Source organism: Anabas testudineus, chromosome 15 (genome assembly GCF_900324465.2).
Source record: "Anabas testudineus chromosome 15, fAnaTes1.2, whole genome shotgun sequence".
Lineage (NCBI taxonomy): Eukaryota > Metazoa > Chordata > Actinopteri > Anabantiformes > Anabantidae > Anabas > Anabas testudineus.
Genome location: NC_046624.1, coordinates 11,523,909 through 11,535,345, shown reverse-complemented (window position 1 = coordinate 11,535,345; position 11,437 = coordinate 11,523,909).

The window sequence follows — 11,437 nt, the reverse complement described above, 5'->3', positions numbered from 1 at the left end:
CTGCACAGCCAGAGTGAAATACCGGGTGCCAGGAGTCTGTGCACCCGATGGAGAGGAACCCTCAACATTAGCATGGCACCATATCAACCAATGTGGCTAATTTAATGGGTCAAATATGATTGGGAGCTTGCCAGAATAACAGCCGTACCAGCAGAATTTCTAACAGGGCAGAGAATCACAAAGGGAAGTTGCAGCTCCGCTTGGCATTACGCAGCTTTAAACCATAATTCTCTGCATATGAAGCATAGCATTGCTAGAAATGTTATTTTCCTTTATTGTTAACTCTACATTTGGGAAATCTGTGTTCAGCTTGGGTGTCTGTTTGTGCCTGTGTGCATTTGTGCGCAAGTATGTGTTTTGTTGTGTTGGAGCTGTCATTATTCATTGACCACAGATGTAAATGGATTTAAACAATGGGACGCGCGTGCTGTGGGTAGTGATCGCCCCTGGAGAGGACAGGGCCTGCTGAAATTAATAGGCCTCCCGTGGCTAAATAAGCAATGGCAAAATAAGCCTAAATGTCCCCCAATTGCATGACAGACAGGTCCCAAGAATCCGAACAGCAGGTAGTTATTATATGAATTGCTGGAGAGGGACATTTTGCAGACCCAACATGCCACATCAAAACTATCACACTGCACTGGATCTGAATCATTATGTGTTCGAGGTTCATTTGAGTGGAGGAAGAAGCTCATTTGCTGCACATGCAATGCTTTATACTGCTTTTGCTTTTTATGTACCACTGCTTTTAAATATCGCAGATAGTTCCTTCACAGCATGTAAGCCTCATTGTGAAGAAGAGTTATACAACAGTGATTGTCATTAAACTTTTTTTTTTTTTTTAGAAGTGAGGAGAGGCAAATCATGAAACATCAAACATTAAAACAATGACTTTCTATCAGAAAATACCACATATGGGCACTCATAAGCCCAAAGCTCTAATGTTGGAAAAAAAAAAAAAAGCTGGGGGAATATGGTTATAAATATGCTCCTTAGCTGGAAGACACACTTCTTTGAACCATCAGCTCATTTCTAATTCTGCTGTTCAGTGCTGGTTCACAAAATGGTCCAACATTTACAGCGACTGGCAGGGGGTAAATTAGTGCTCCGAGATGAATTATCATACAATTAAAGACCCCAGAATGTGCCAAAACACAAAACACACAATATGGAGGCAAGACCTACTTTCCCCATAATTCATCAGAGAGAGACTAGTGTCCCATCCTCTTTTAAAGAAACAGGCTTTGACTTTCTAGCCCATTTGCACTTATTTCTACACCAGAGTGTTACTATTCATTTTGAATTGTCAGAGTTCTATAACATACAGTTCTTCAGGTACATTCAACATAGCAGAAGTGCTTTAGATTAAAATATCAGCTTTTTATTGATCATAACATGTGTTCCTCACACAGTTGCTCTCACTCTTTTCTTCTTTCCTGCGTGATGATAAAGGTGGCTATATCGGGGATCAGAGCTGTGTGGAGTGATGGGACTGCTGAGGTGGTCAATAATCTATTACACCACACAGCCCTCTGCTGAGTGACAAATGTCTGTCAGAGAAATGGGCCCAGAGAGGTCGGAGCTGGGCTACTGACCTCGACCCCCACCTTAGTCACTGCACATAGATACAGTAGGCTGATGCAGACTGCAGTGCAATACTCAGTTTGATGGCAGGTGTCTGTTTTTGTGCCTGCCCACCTTTATCAAAACAGACTTTCAAAAATTCATTTACCTTTGCAGTCATGTCAGTAAATCTCAGCATCAAACTCATCATCACTGCACGGCTCAACAAATCCTACAATCTTGTTTAGTGTCATGTAAAATGAGGCTTTAAAATGCATGAACTCATTTTCTTTTTGTTGGGCAGGGTGAGTGAGGATGAATCATCTTGCTGTTTGGAAACACCACTCCATCACAGGAGGAGCACATTTTCATTGTGAGTAAAAGTCTAATGTGCAACTTAACCTTTGATACAGGACCTGACAAAGTGCTTACAAAAACAACCTGAGACATATCCTTATCAGTTGGCATCAGTTTCACATGAGTTGATGGCCCAGTTGGCATAATGGACCATGAGCGGCTTAATCTTAACATTCTGCTTTTTGGTTATATGTCATTACCTGGTTTGAGAAACCTAGATGAGCTAGTCTTCCAATATAAAATGAGACACAGGACCCAGAAACCTTGTCCAGATCAGAAAGCTCTACGTGAATCATGCTTATAGAGATATGTATAATGAAATACAAACATTTAAAATATCAAATATCAGGGATTAAATATTCAGTCAAATCACAACACACAGGTGCAATACACTGTGATGGGGCCAAATAAAAATATTTGCAGGAAATTCTTTTGGTCAAGTAACAAATGAAACTGAATGTTCACACAGATCGGTTCATTTACATTTTATTTTGCAGGCTTGGTTTAATTTTCATGCCTTTTGCACTCTTGTACACAATATTTTGTCTGGCAGTTTATGGATGCATGGCATTTGTTCCTGTGTTTAATTCACTTGCTTCGCTTAGCTTTTTCAATTTGTACGGCTTTTTAAAGAAAATTTCCACATTTTGTTTCACATCATATTGCCCCATATTTGCGGAGATGAGCATTTTAAGTGACACAACAAAGTAAGATCCTAGAATTGATTTGTGTATAAAGTATAAAAAACTCCCTCACGGCTTTTTGGAGTCACCCTGAGAAGAGTCAGTGGCCTTTTTGTATTGGCAGCCCTGCTTCCATTTTATAATGATAGAAATGGACGTAGACCATTTAAGTATCAAATCAATAGCAAATTAAATTTTTTAGCAGTGCAAGCTACACTCAGACTCACCTGTAATTAGCCTTGACAGTCTCTAGTTACACTCCTTTCATGTCACTTTGCTCCCAATACACACACTGCCTAGACTTTTACTCACAGCAGTTGCCGATTATAATTCAAATTTAATTAAATAATGTTTTCTCTGTTACTCCATACTTTATTTATATGTTATTTATGGGCGCAGAGAAATGTATTCAAAACACTACCTGAACACCTGAAGTAGGTTAAGCTGAAACACATGCATCTAGCCTGGTGGTGTGGTTTGGAAAATGGGCTGGGACCTGATTTAGATAAAAACATGATGACCCACAGGCGCTCTTATAATGAATAGTGTGTCCTTCGAGTCTTTTGTTTTCCTCCAGCTTACTACATTTGTCATCTTCATATGAATAAACAGACCTATTTAATTTCTGTCCTTTCATAGGATGTTATGGCACACAGACACTAACAGCAGCCTATGTGTAGCCTACAAACATGCATTGTTTCCATTGAATGCTTATCAACAGAATCACCATTGCAAATGAACTGCAGAGAGATGCAGCACCAATCCGTCATTCTCTGAATTTATGTGGAAACTTTGACAGTGTTTGGAATTAGTTCAGACCTTTCAACGTGATCAGTGAGGTAGGATGTTTTAACATAAACCTAATGCTATAACTTAATGTTCAGCTGTGGCTGCTGTGAGAAGCAGGACTGACACGTCAATCTCACTATATTCACTTCTTCAACACATCTACTGTTGATCAATTGGAAATTAACTGCACCTGAATGACGTGCCATGTTGAGAATCTGTACATTTGCTCTGCCTTTTTAATAGACTTACACTTCATTTGGCCTCTAAAGCCTGTGAAGCCTCCCATGGGACGACCTGAGGCAAAGATACACACACTCACACATACACACAAAATGCATACACTACAGAAAGTCACACGGATTGATGCCTATACCAAAAAGGGGTAGGACTAGAAAAATGTGAGGAGAGAAAAAGAAGTAAAAAAAGGGAGGTGCAAAAGAGAGACAGAGAAATTGCTAGCAGGAGAAAGATGGGGGTGAGTTAAAAGAGGGAGTCATTAATGGCAGAGACAGAAATGGACACAGGAACACACAAAGACACAATGGTAAATAAAGGAGAAAACACAGAATGAGCTTGCACTGTCTATGTCGGGCAGCGGTGACAAAGCCTGATTAGGCCATCGGAGCACAGTCAGGGAGAGCTGAACAATGCAGTGTGCTTCCCCTTCATAACAACAGACCTTCCTGTCTGACCCCCTAACCTCTGTCACCGGCAATACGTGTCACAGCCGAGACGACACCCTGTCAGACCCACCCCTCCCTCCTTCCCTCTGTCCAGCCTTAAGTCAGTCAGTGCAACCTTGTCAGCTGATGATCCCCAAATTATTCTCTTTTTGAACAGCAGGTGTGACAAAGGCAGATCTTCTGTTTGTGCATTTTTTCATTATTAAAAGACTTTATGGAGGTTTTGAATGAAATAAAATTACCAAAATTCTCCTGTTGCAACTTTCAAACTGTCTGAGTTTTATCAATGTAAATTAATCATTTTTGTTTTGTGCTTGTTAGTGGGACAAAATTGCTTTTTGGAGCTGTTATTTGCAGTAGGAAATTGTGGTGAATTAGTGACGTTTGAAAAACGAAACAATGTATGAACCAAATAATTATTGGATTGATTGATAATGAAGATGATTTTTAGTTACAACCCTTAACATTATGACCACCTATGTCACTGGGGTACAGTACAATTCATCACAAAAGCTTTAGCAGATACATTTTGCATAGAGATACATTTTGGGGAAACATACTGTCGTCATGTTGACAGAAAAATCACTCAAAACATAATTGCTGTTGCGAAATTCTATATAAATGCAAGATATGGGAGAATTTATGGATTGCAGCTGCACATTCATTTTTTAAGAAATCTACATTCAACATACCAACATAACATACTAGTATTGTAGTAGGTTGTTTTGTATTCATTCTGTGTAGTTAGATGTAACTCCAGCAGATGGTTACAGCAGAGTTAAAAATCTGCTGCAACATAGCATCCCTCCATCAGAAGTTAACAGTTACCAATTAAAGTGATTCTCCATTTAAACCAGATGTAATTAGCTTTTGCCAATTTCCCCCCTCTCGTACCCCTAACACGTTCCATCTGCTGTACTGGAGCTTCTGATAGTGAACTTCACTTCGGTGGAGAGGAGCTCACTTTCCTTTGCTTGTGTGTTTTTTTTCCCCATTGCCTGGTTTGAAGTCATCCTTTGTCTGGTGGATGAGGGGGGTATTGTCTACATATTAAGTGAGGTTCTGTAAGGGTTTCGGCAGCATCTTGACTCCCCTAAGCTGAGGAGCAGCTGAGGTTAAGTGGTCTCCTCGCTCATGGCACCCATCTTCTTCTTCTTCTTCACTGTGACAGCTGGGGACCAGACTGTTGCCATAGATACACTCTTCACCCCCAGTCAGCTGCTTTTTTCAAGTAAGCACACACATATATACAGTTTAAACTGTATATCAGCATTTGATCTTTGATCTTTCTCTGATCCTTTAAAGACATTTTACATGTTCTCTATGTCTTTACGATCTCCCACCCATGCCGCTAAACACAGAGAAACAAACACCAAACACCCTGAATACTCATAGTCATACTCTGAAAACACAAAACTCTTTTCTTTCACGCACTCCAAGGTTTAATTGTTATCTTTTTATAACTGATTATGAAAAATGGAAAGTCAGTTTTTGGAACAGTAAAAATAAATTTCAGTCACTGTAGATGACTGCATTTCTGTTTATTTTGCTCAAACTGCAGAACTTTTCGCTTGAGGTGGAAGAATTCCAAGAGATAAGCCAGTGATCAGGAAAATAATTTCAAATATTATTTTCCAATAACACACTCCACAGGGCAACTTCTTGTGTGCCAGGCTGCAGAAGTCACAGGTCTTGTTCGCTCATTGAACAGACTGGATTTTGCTTTGTATGCAGAAACTTCTCTGAATGGTGCATTTAAAGTTTGCATGAATTCCCATTCCCATTATTCCCAAAGCCAACACACTTCTTGTTTGTCTTCAAGTCTATTTAATTACTTTACATTATTAAAGATGGTTAATCATCTTTTATTTAACTCTTATTTAATCCTTAAATAAAAGATGTTAGATCAGTAGACCGGTGACATGTAACACTAAACGAACATCTACAGAATCTACATTTCTGCATAAAACTATAGCTTCTTGTATAACTATTGTACATAATACACCACAATAACATGCTAACGAGTAGAGTGTACTAATGGTAAATATTATGGCACAAATATTCTACAATTATTTACTATGGGTTTTAATCAACAATTTTATATTCTTTGCCTGCAGACTATTACTTCATCAATACAGGTGGAGCTGGTGGATCTGCCGCTGTCACACTTCTCTAAGTGTGTCATGTTTACTAACCAATAAATTTCATACGTGACCACCACCCAGGATCAGGTTTCAAGAACAAAAAGGCATGGGTAACTGGATGGGACAATGAGGATGTCCCAACCAGGACCCCAGACCAGCAGGCTCAGATTAGAGGACATTTGTTCCACAATATTGCTGCCTCCTGGTTTCCTAAGGCTGGTGCGTTTGCACAGAAGGTGCAGGCAGATATTTGGGCTGCAGCCAAAGCCTTTCCCCGCTAGCAGGCCACCTCGCTAGAGCTGCAGGTGCTGAGAAGGACTCCCCACTGCTTCCTAGTGTGGTCTGTGACCCTACAGGCTGATGGAACAAATGCTGGTTTAGGGAAAATAAACTTATCTCATTTGGATGACAACACATAGCCTCGGGTTACTGTGTTGTGTTGCACCAGTTTTGAGAAACAAGTCGGATGGGGTCAGTGGCTCATCTTGAGTTGTGAAGCAGAGAAAGTAGTTCTGGTGTACAGTTGATAAGGATTTGGTTTTTCACAGGATTTGCTGTCTCTTTGTGTCTGCACTTATAAATAATAATAATAAAAACAATAATATATTGTTACTTATTGCTAATGAAACTAAACTAACCAAATGAGAAATTGAGATGATTTTGCTTAGTTTGCACTTTTGGAGTCTTTAATAGGTAACTGGGTATGCTGAAAGTATTTTCTGTGTGGGGGAGGCTCTCTCTGGCTGACCTGGCCCTGACCCCAGAGGTGAACCCCATCACAGAGAGGTGTAAGTGTGCCACCCAGCGTGATGGATCACCCCTTCAGTCCTTGTGATCTAACAATCAGAGCCAATCATCAGGACTCTCTCTGTTACTATAATGATCGGCAATGATTCGGGCCTGGAGTATTCAGATGATGGATGGAGGCTCACACCGTGTCCTGAGAGAGCTGGATTGAATGTCTATTGACAGGGTTGGTAGGTTGGGTAGTTGTTCACATCTTTATCATAATGAAGTGGAGATACTTAACCCTAGAATACGTCGGGGTCTCTTGGCGCCTTAACACTGATGTTTAAGGTGACCCCCCTCAGGGAGACGCCCACACATTGGCTAACCATTTTGCCAGATGATATGCTAATTTTTATGACCTTAGATTGAGCTGGGTTACGCCCACATCCACAGAAAAAGAAGGATGAACTCAGCACGACGTATAAAGGGACCGAGATTATATTTACATGTCTTTATTTTGAAGTTGATGTTATTGCTATTATCAGTTGTTTGAGTGATCAAGCAGAGACAAATCCATGCATCACATATTACCAAATCCTGCACTGTAACAGAATTACATGCAAGGATTTTCTAGTACAATCCTTTCTAATATATACAAGAGATCAAAGTAATACAAATACTAATGTATACAACATGAGCTCCATTTGTGTGGAAAAAAAAGCATTTCTGCTGTCATGAAATGTTTGAAGCTTGGTTCTGTATTGTATCTCTATATAATACATGCAGCGTCTATGTCTGGCCTTGGATTTGGGTAAAGGCTGTCACAAGCTCACATGAGTGCATGCATCACAGAACAGGGTTACTCATCCAAACCCCACCCAAAAACCTAGTCCCCTGGTGTGGGGAATTACTGGGCCTCTCCCAGCTCCTGGTAACCCCTTCATTATCCACACACCAATGGGTCCAGATCAGATTCAGCCTTTCTGCAGGGGAGGGGGGGATGGAAATTGGGAAGCAGGGGCTGCAGTCCATGCATCTGAACAATGCCTCAATGTTTAAGAAATGGCCTCACGGATGGGAAATGATAGGGTTCAGTTGTGTCTGGAACTGGCTTCCTTGTTTTCATTTGGTCAGTTGCAGTTGGGTCTGCTTGAATGTTTCCTTTGGATCTGTGGTTATTTTATTCTCACTTGCTTAATTTGCAGCATAGCTTCAAAGAAAAATGTGCAATATTTAACTTTTTTCTATGAATTGTGGGTGTGTGCTTGGATCTCTGTCTCCTTTGCTCTATGTCCTCTATTCATTTTTAAATTAACCTTCTAATGGACCTCATCTGTCCAGAGAGAGCCTATTAACTAAAGCCCTACTCTCATCCAGGTTTCTTACCGCAGAGGTCTGCAGACCCTACCCAGATAAACCTGTCCCCTACTGTCCATCAAAAAAAAAATCAAACGTGGAGAAAACGAAGAGCTAACAAAAGAATTTAATTCATATATAGTTAATTACCTAGTGGTTCTTTCCTTTTCTGATGAAGCCTTAATTGCTTTATCACCGGGGCCTTGTGAGTGCAGCATCTCAGCAATCAGCCTGATTTGTTTTAAATGAGCTGCCATGGGATAGAGTGGAAGCAGGTCCAGCAGCTATAGGTGAGATGGACGACTGAAAAGGTGCAGAGTGAGGCCAGGAGGTTCCTGAATGGTAAATTGAATGTCTGTAAAAGAATAGAAATCAACAGTGTCAGTCACTATTGGCCAAATAATCCTCAAGAAGCAGTACATTAAAGAGGCTTTTTTAGGGGACCCCAATGCCCCAACAGACACTAAATCCCACAGGATGCAGAGATAGCCTTGGGATTTGAACACCAGTGTTACTGAAGCAATTAGCATATTCCTGTATTAAAGGACGGAAGCGTGACAGTGTTTTCCAGGATGTCACTACGTATCATTAAAAGGCATATTTTAATTAGGGACATGTTAGTTCGTTACACTAAATGGATTAACATTGCTTGTCAAGAGTAGAGATTTTACATTTAAGTCCACTGGGGAACAAGGTCTCAATTTAACAAGACATCTTAAGTTGAGATGGGTCTTGTTAGTAGGCATTCAGATATGGCAGTTAGACAGTTTAATATTTTTAAACACGCCGTATCGCTGGGCTGCTGTTTGTGTGTAACTGAGTGTAAGAAGTCAATTATTATATCGCAATAGTCTGAAAGCTGTGATCTGGAAATAATATGCTCAAAGGGCAGATAGTTTGCTACCATTTGCAAACTATACTGTTAACAAAGACAAACTTCAACACAAATTGGATTAGTTTTAGCATATAATTTGGATAACAAATTTATCTCCCCCGAAGCATATTCTTCCCTTTCATGAGAAGTTTATGAGAAGAGATTTAAAAGCAAGTAACTCAACAGTACAGTTTCTGACGATGCAGCGGATATAGGTTCTGCATGACCGTTTGGATCAAAGAGTGGTTATCTCTACTATTGAGCTGTTCTCACCTCTGTCTTCTCTCATTATGGAGTGGACAACAAGAATTTCCCTCCATTAATCAGAACCCGGTCGTCAGGTCAGACATTGCAGAACTCCTAACAAGCCAAAATGCAAAAAGCGTGGAAGTAAAAAATAAAAAAATAAAAAAATAAAATAAAACAAGACAAGCATCTCCTGAATGTCATATGTGCCTGAGAATTGATTTCTTCCCTGTTAGTGGGGGAAAATGGGCGAGAAACTACTGCTTAGCCAGAGGTTCTACTAAATTAGATTCACTTTGTGTGTGCAGTCAGCAATCAGTCAGCAAAGTCAACTTCTACTGGTTGTGAAGTAAGCACATATTCATATAAATTGGCTTTTTTCTGCTGTGAATGAAATAATCCCTCACCTGACCACAGCGGATAGCTTTACATACATTTAGACAAGTTTTTTCCATCCATGTACTAATATTAGCTTGTGTGAGAGAATGTATTTCCAGAGTTTTCACAAAGAGCACGTCAAAGGATTTTCAGACTATCAGGATAGTTATTGGGATGTGAACCCTGCAGCTGTGTTTTTACATTTCTTACACACCTGCTGTGCTACCAACACCCCTGCAAGGATTATATCCAAGAGGATTTGAAGCCTGGAAGCGTAAAAAAATAAAACAAAATAAAGTATCAGAATTCTTAACACATGCTGTACACATTCATGAAGTTCCCACTAAAGGATGTATTTTCAGACTTGTACAAATGTAGACATTATGATGGACACATTTTGGTGACTGCTAACCGAAACTGAGCATTATAAAATCAGATGACTAACAAAAGAAATGCATTAAGAATTTACAAACCAATCCATTCTTTGGCTTTTTTATGAGTATAAAAGCTATTAAAGATTATCTTCAGTAGAATATCATTACTTCACTTTTCTAACTGTCACTTATCCTGTCTAGGTATAATGTCCTGCCCTACTTTGCCAGTTCTTGATTAAAATGTTGACTTTTTGCTGGGTAATAACCTGATTAATGTAATTGAATGTAAAAGGGCGTAGCTCAGCAGCACTGCTGATCACTGGAGATGGATTAGGAGAGAAGGCTTTCAAATTGAATACAGTTCTCCCTCCTCAGCTTGTTAATTGTGCCGTTTACCACTACCTGAGTCAGTGACCACTGCTATTTAGTCTCTCTAATGATGATGCACAGTCCGACCCAACCACAGATAATTAAAAAAGCCTGCACAACCACCCCCATCTTTCTCTGTCTCGAGTTTGGTGTTGCATTGACAACTCGCACTAAGGCTAGATATTGAGCTGTCCGCTTCGCAGAGTCTTGGCTGCAGGACATGTAGCCTTCTAAATGCTGTTGTGTTCTGTGTTTTCTAGAAAGAAAGTTATAGTTATAGATCCTTTGTTTGGATGTGATTGATGGTAGAAAAGTCTGAGGTTTCTTCAAGTTCTTCTTTTCAAAATGGTTCAGGCTAAAACAACTGCCTTAGTGATATAATTAGAACTAACATGTAAAGCATAAGTGCAGAAATGAATGGGATTACAAAAAGTACAGGCCCACACTGGGTCAAAAGTGTGACAACAAGGTATGTCTGACACTGACATGGGATTTTGTTGTAATGGGAAAAAATGACATAACTGTGCAAAGAAGTACTTGACAACGTGAGGCCAGTACAATGTAAACAACACAGCTGTTGGACAGAGCTAAATGCTAGATGGTCCTGTGGTATGAAAGATTTCCACCGACTCACAGTTGCCCTGTTGCTTTTCAGTCTAATTAGAGACTGACTGAGAGATTACATTTCTCATGATATAAAAAAGCAGTTCTCACAAGTTTACACATTTATATTATTTGTTTGAACAGTTAATAACCAAATTAAACTAAGGTTTGTCAGAATAGCAGCTGACCAAATTTCTGCTACTAAAAAAAATGGTTTCTAACTTTATTTATCAACTAAATTCCTACATACTATATAGACAAAAACAAACTATTATACCAAATGGGAGAC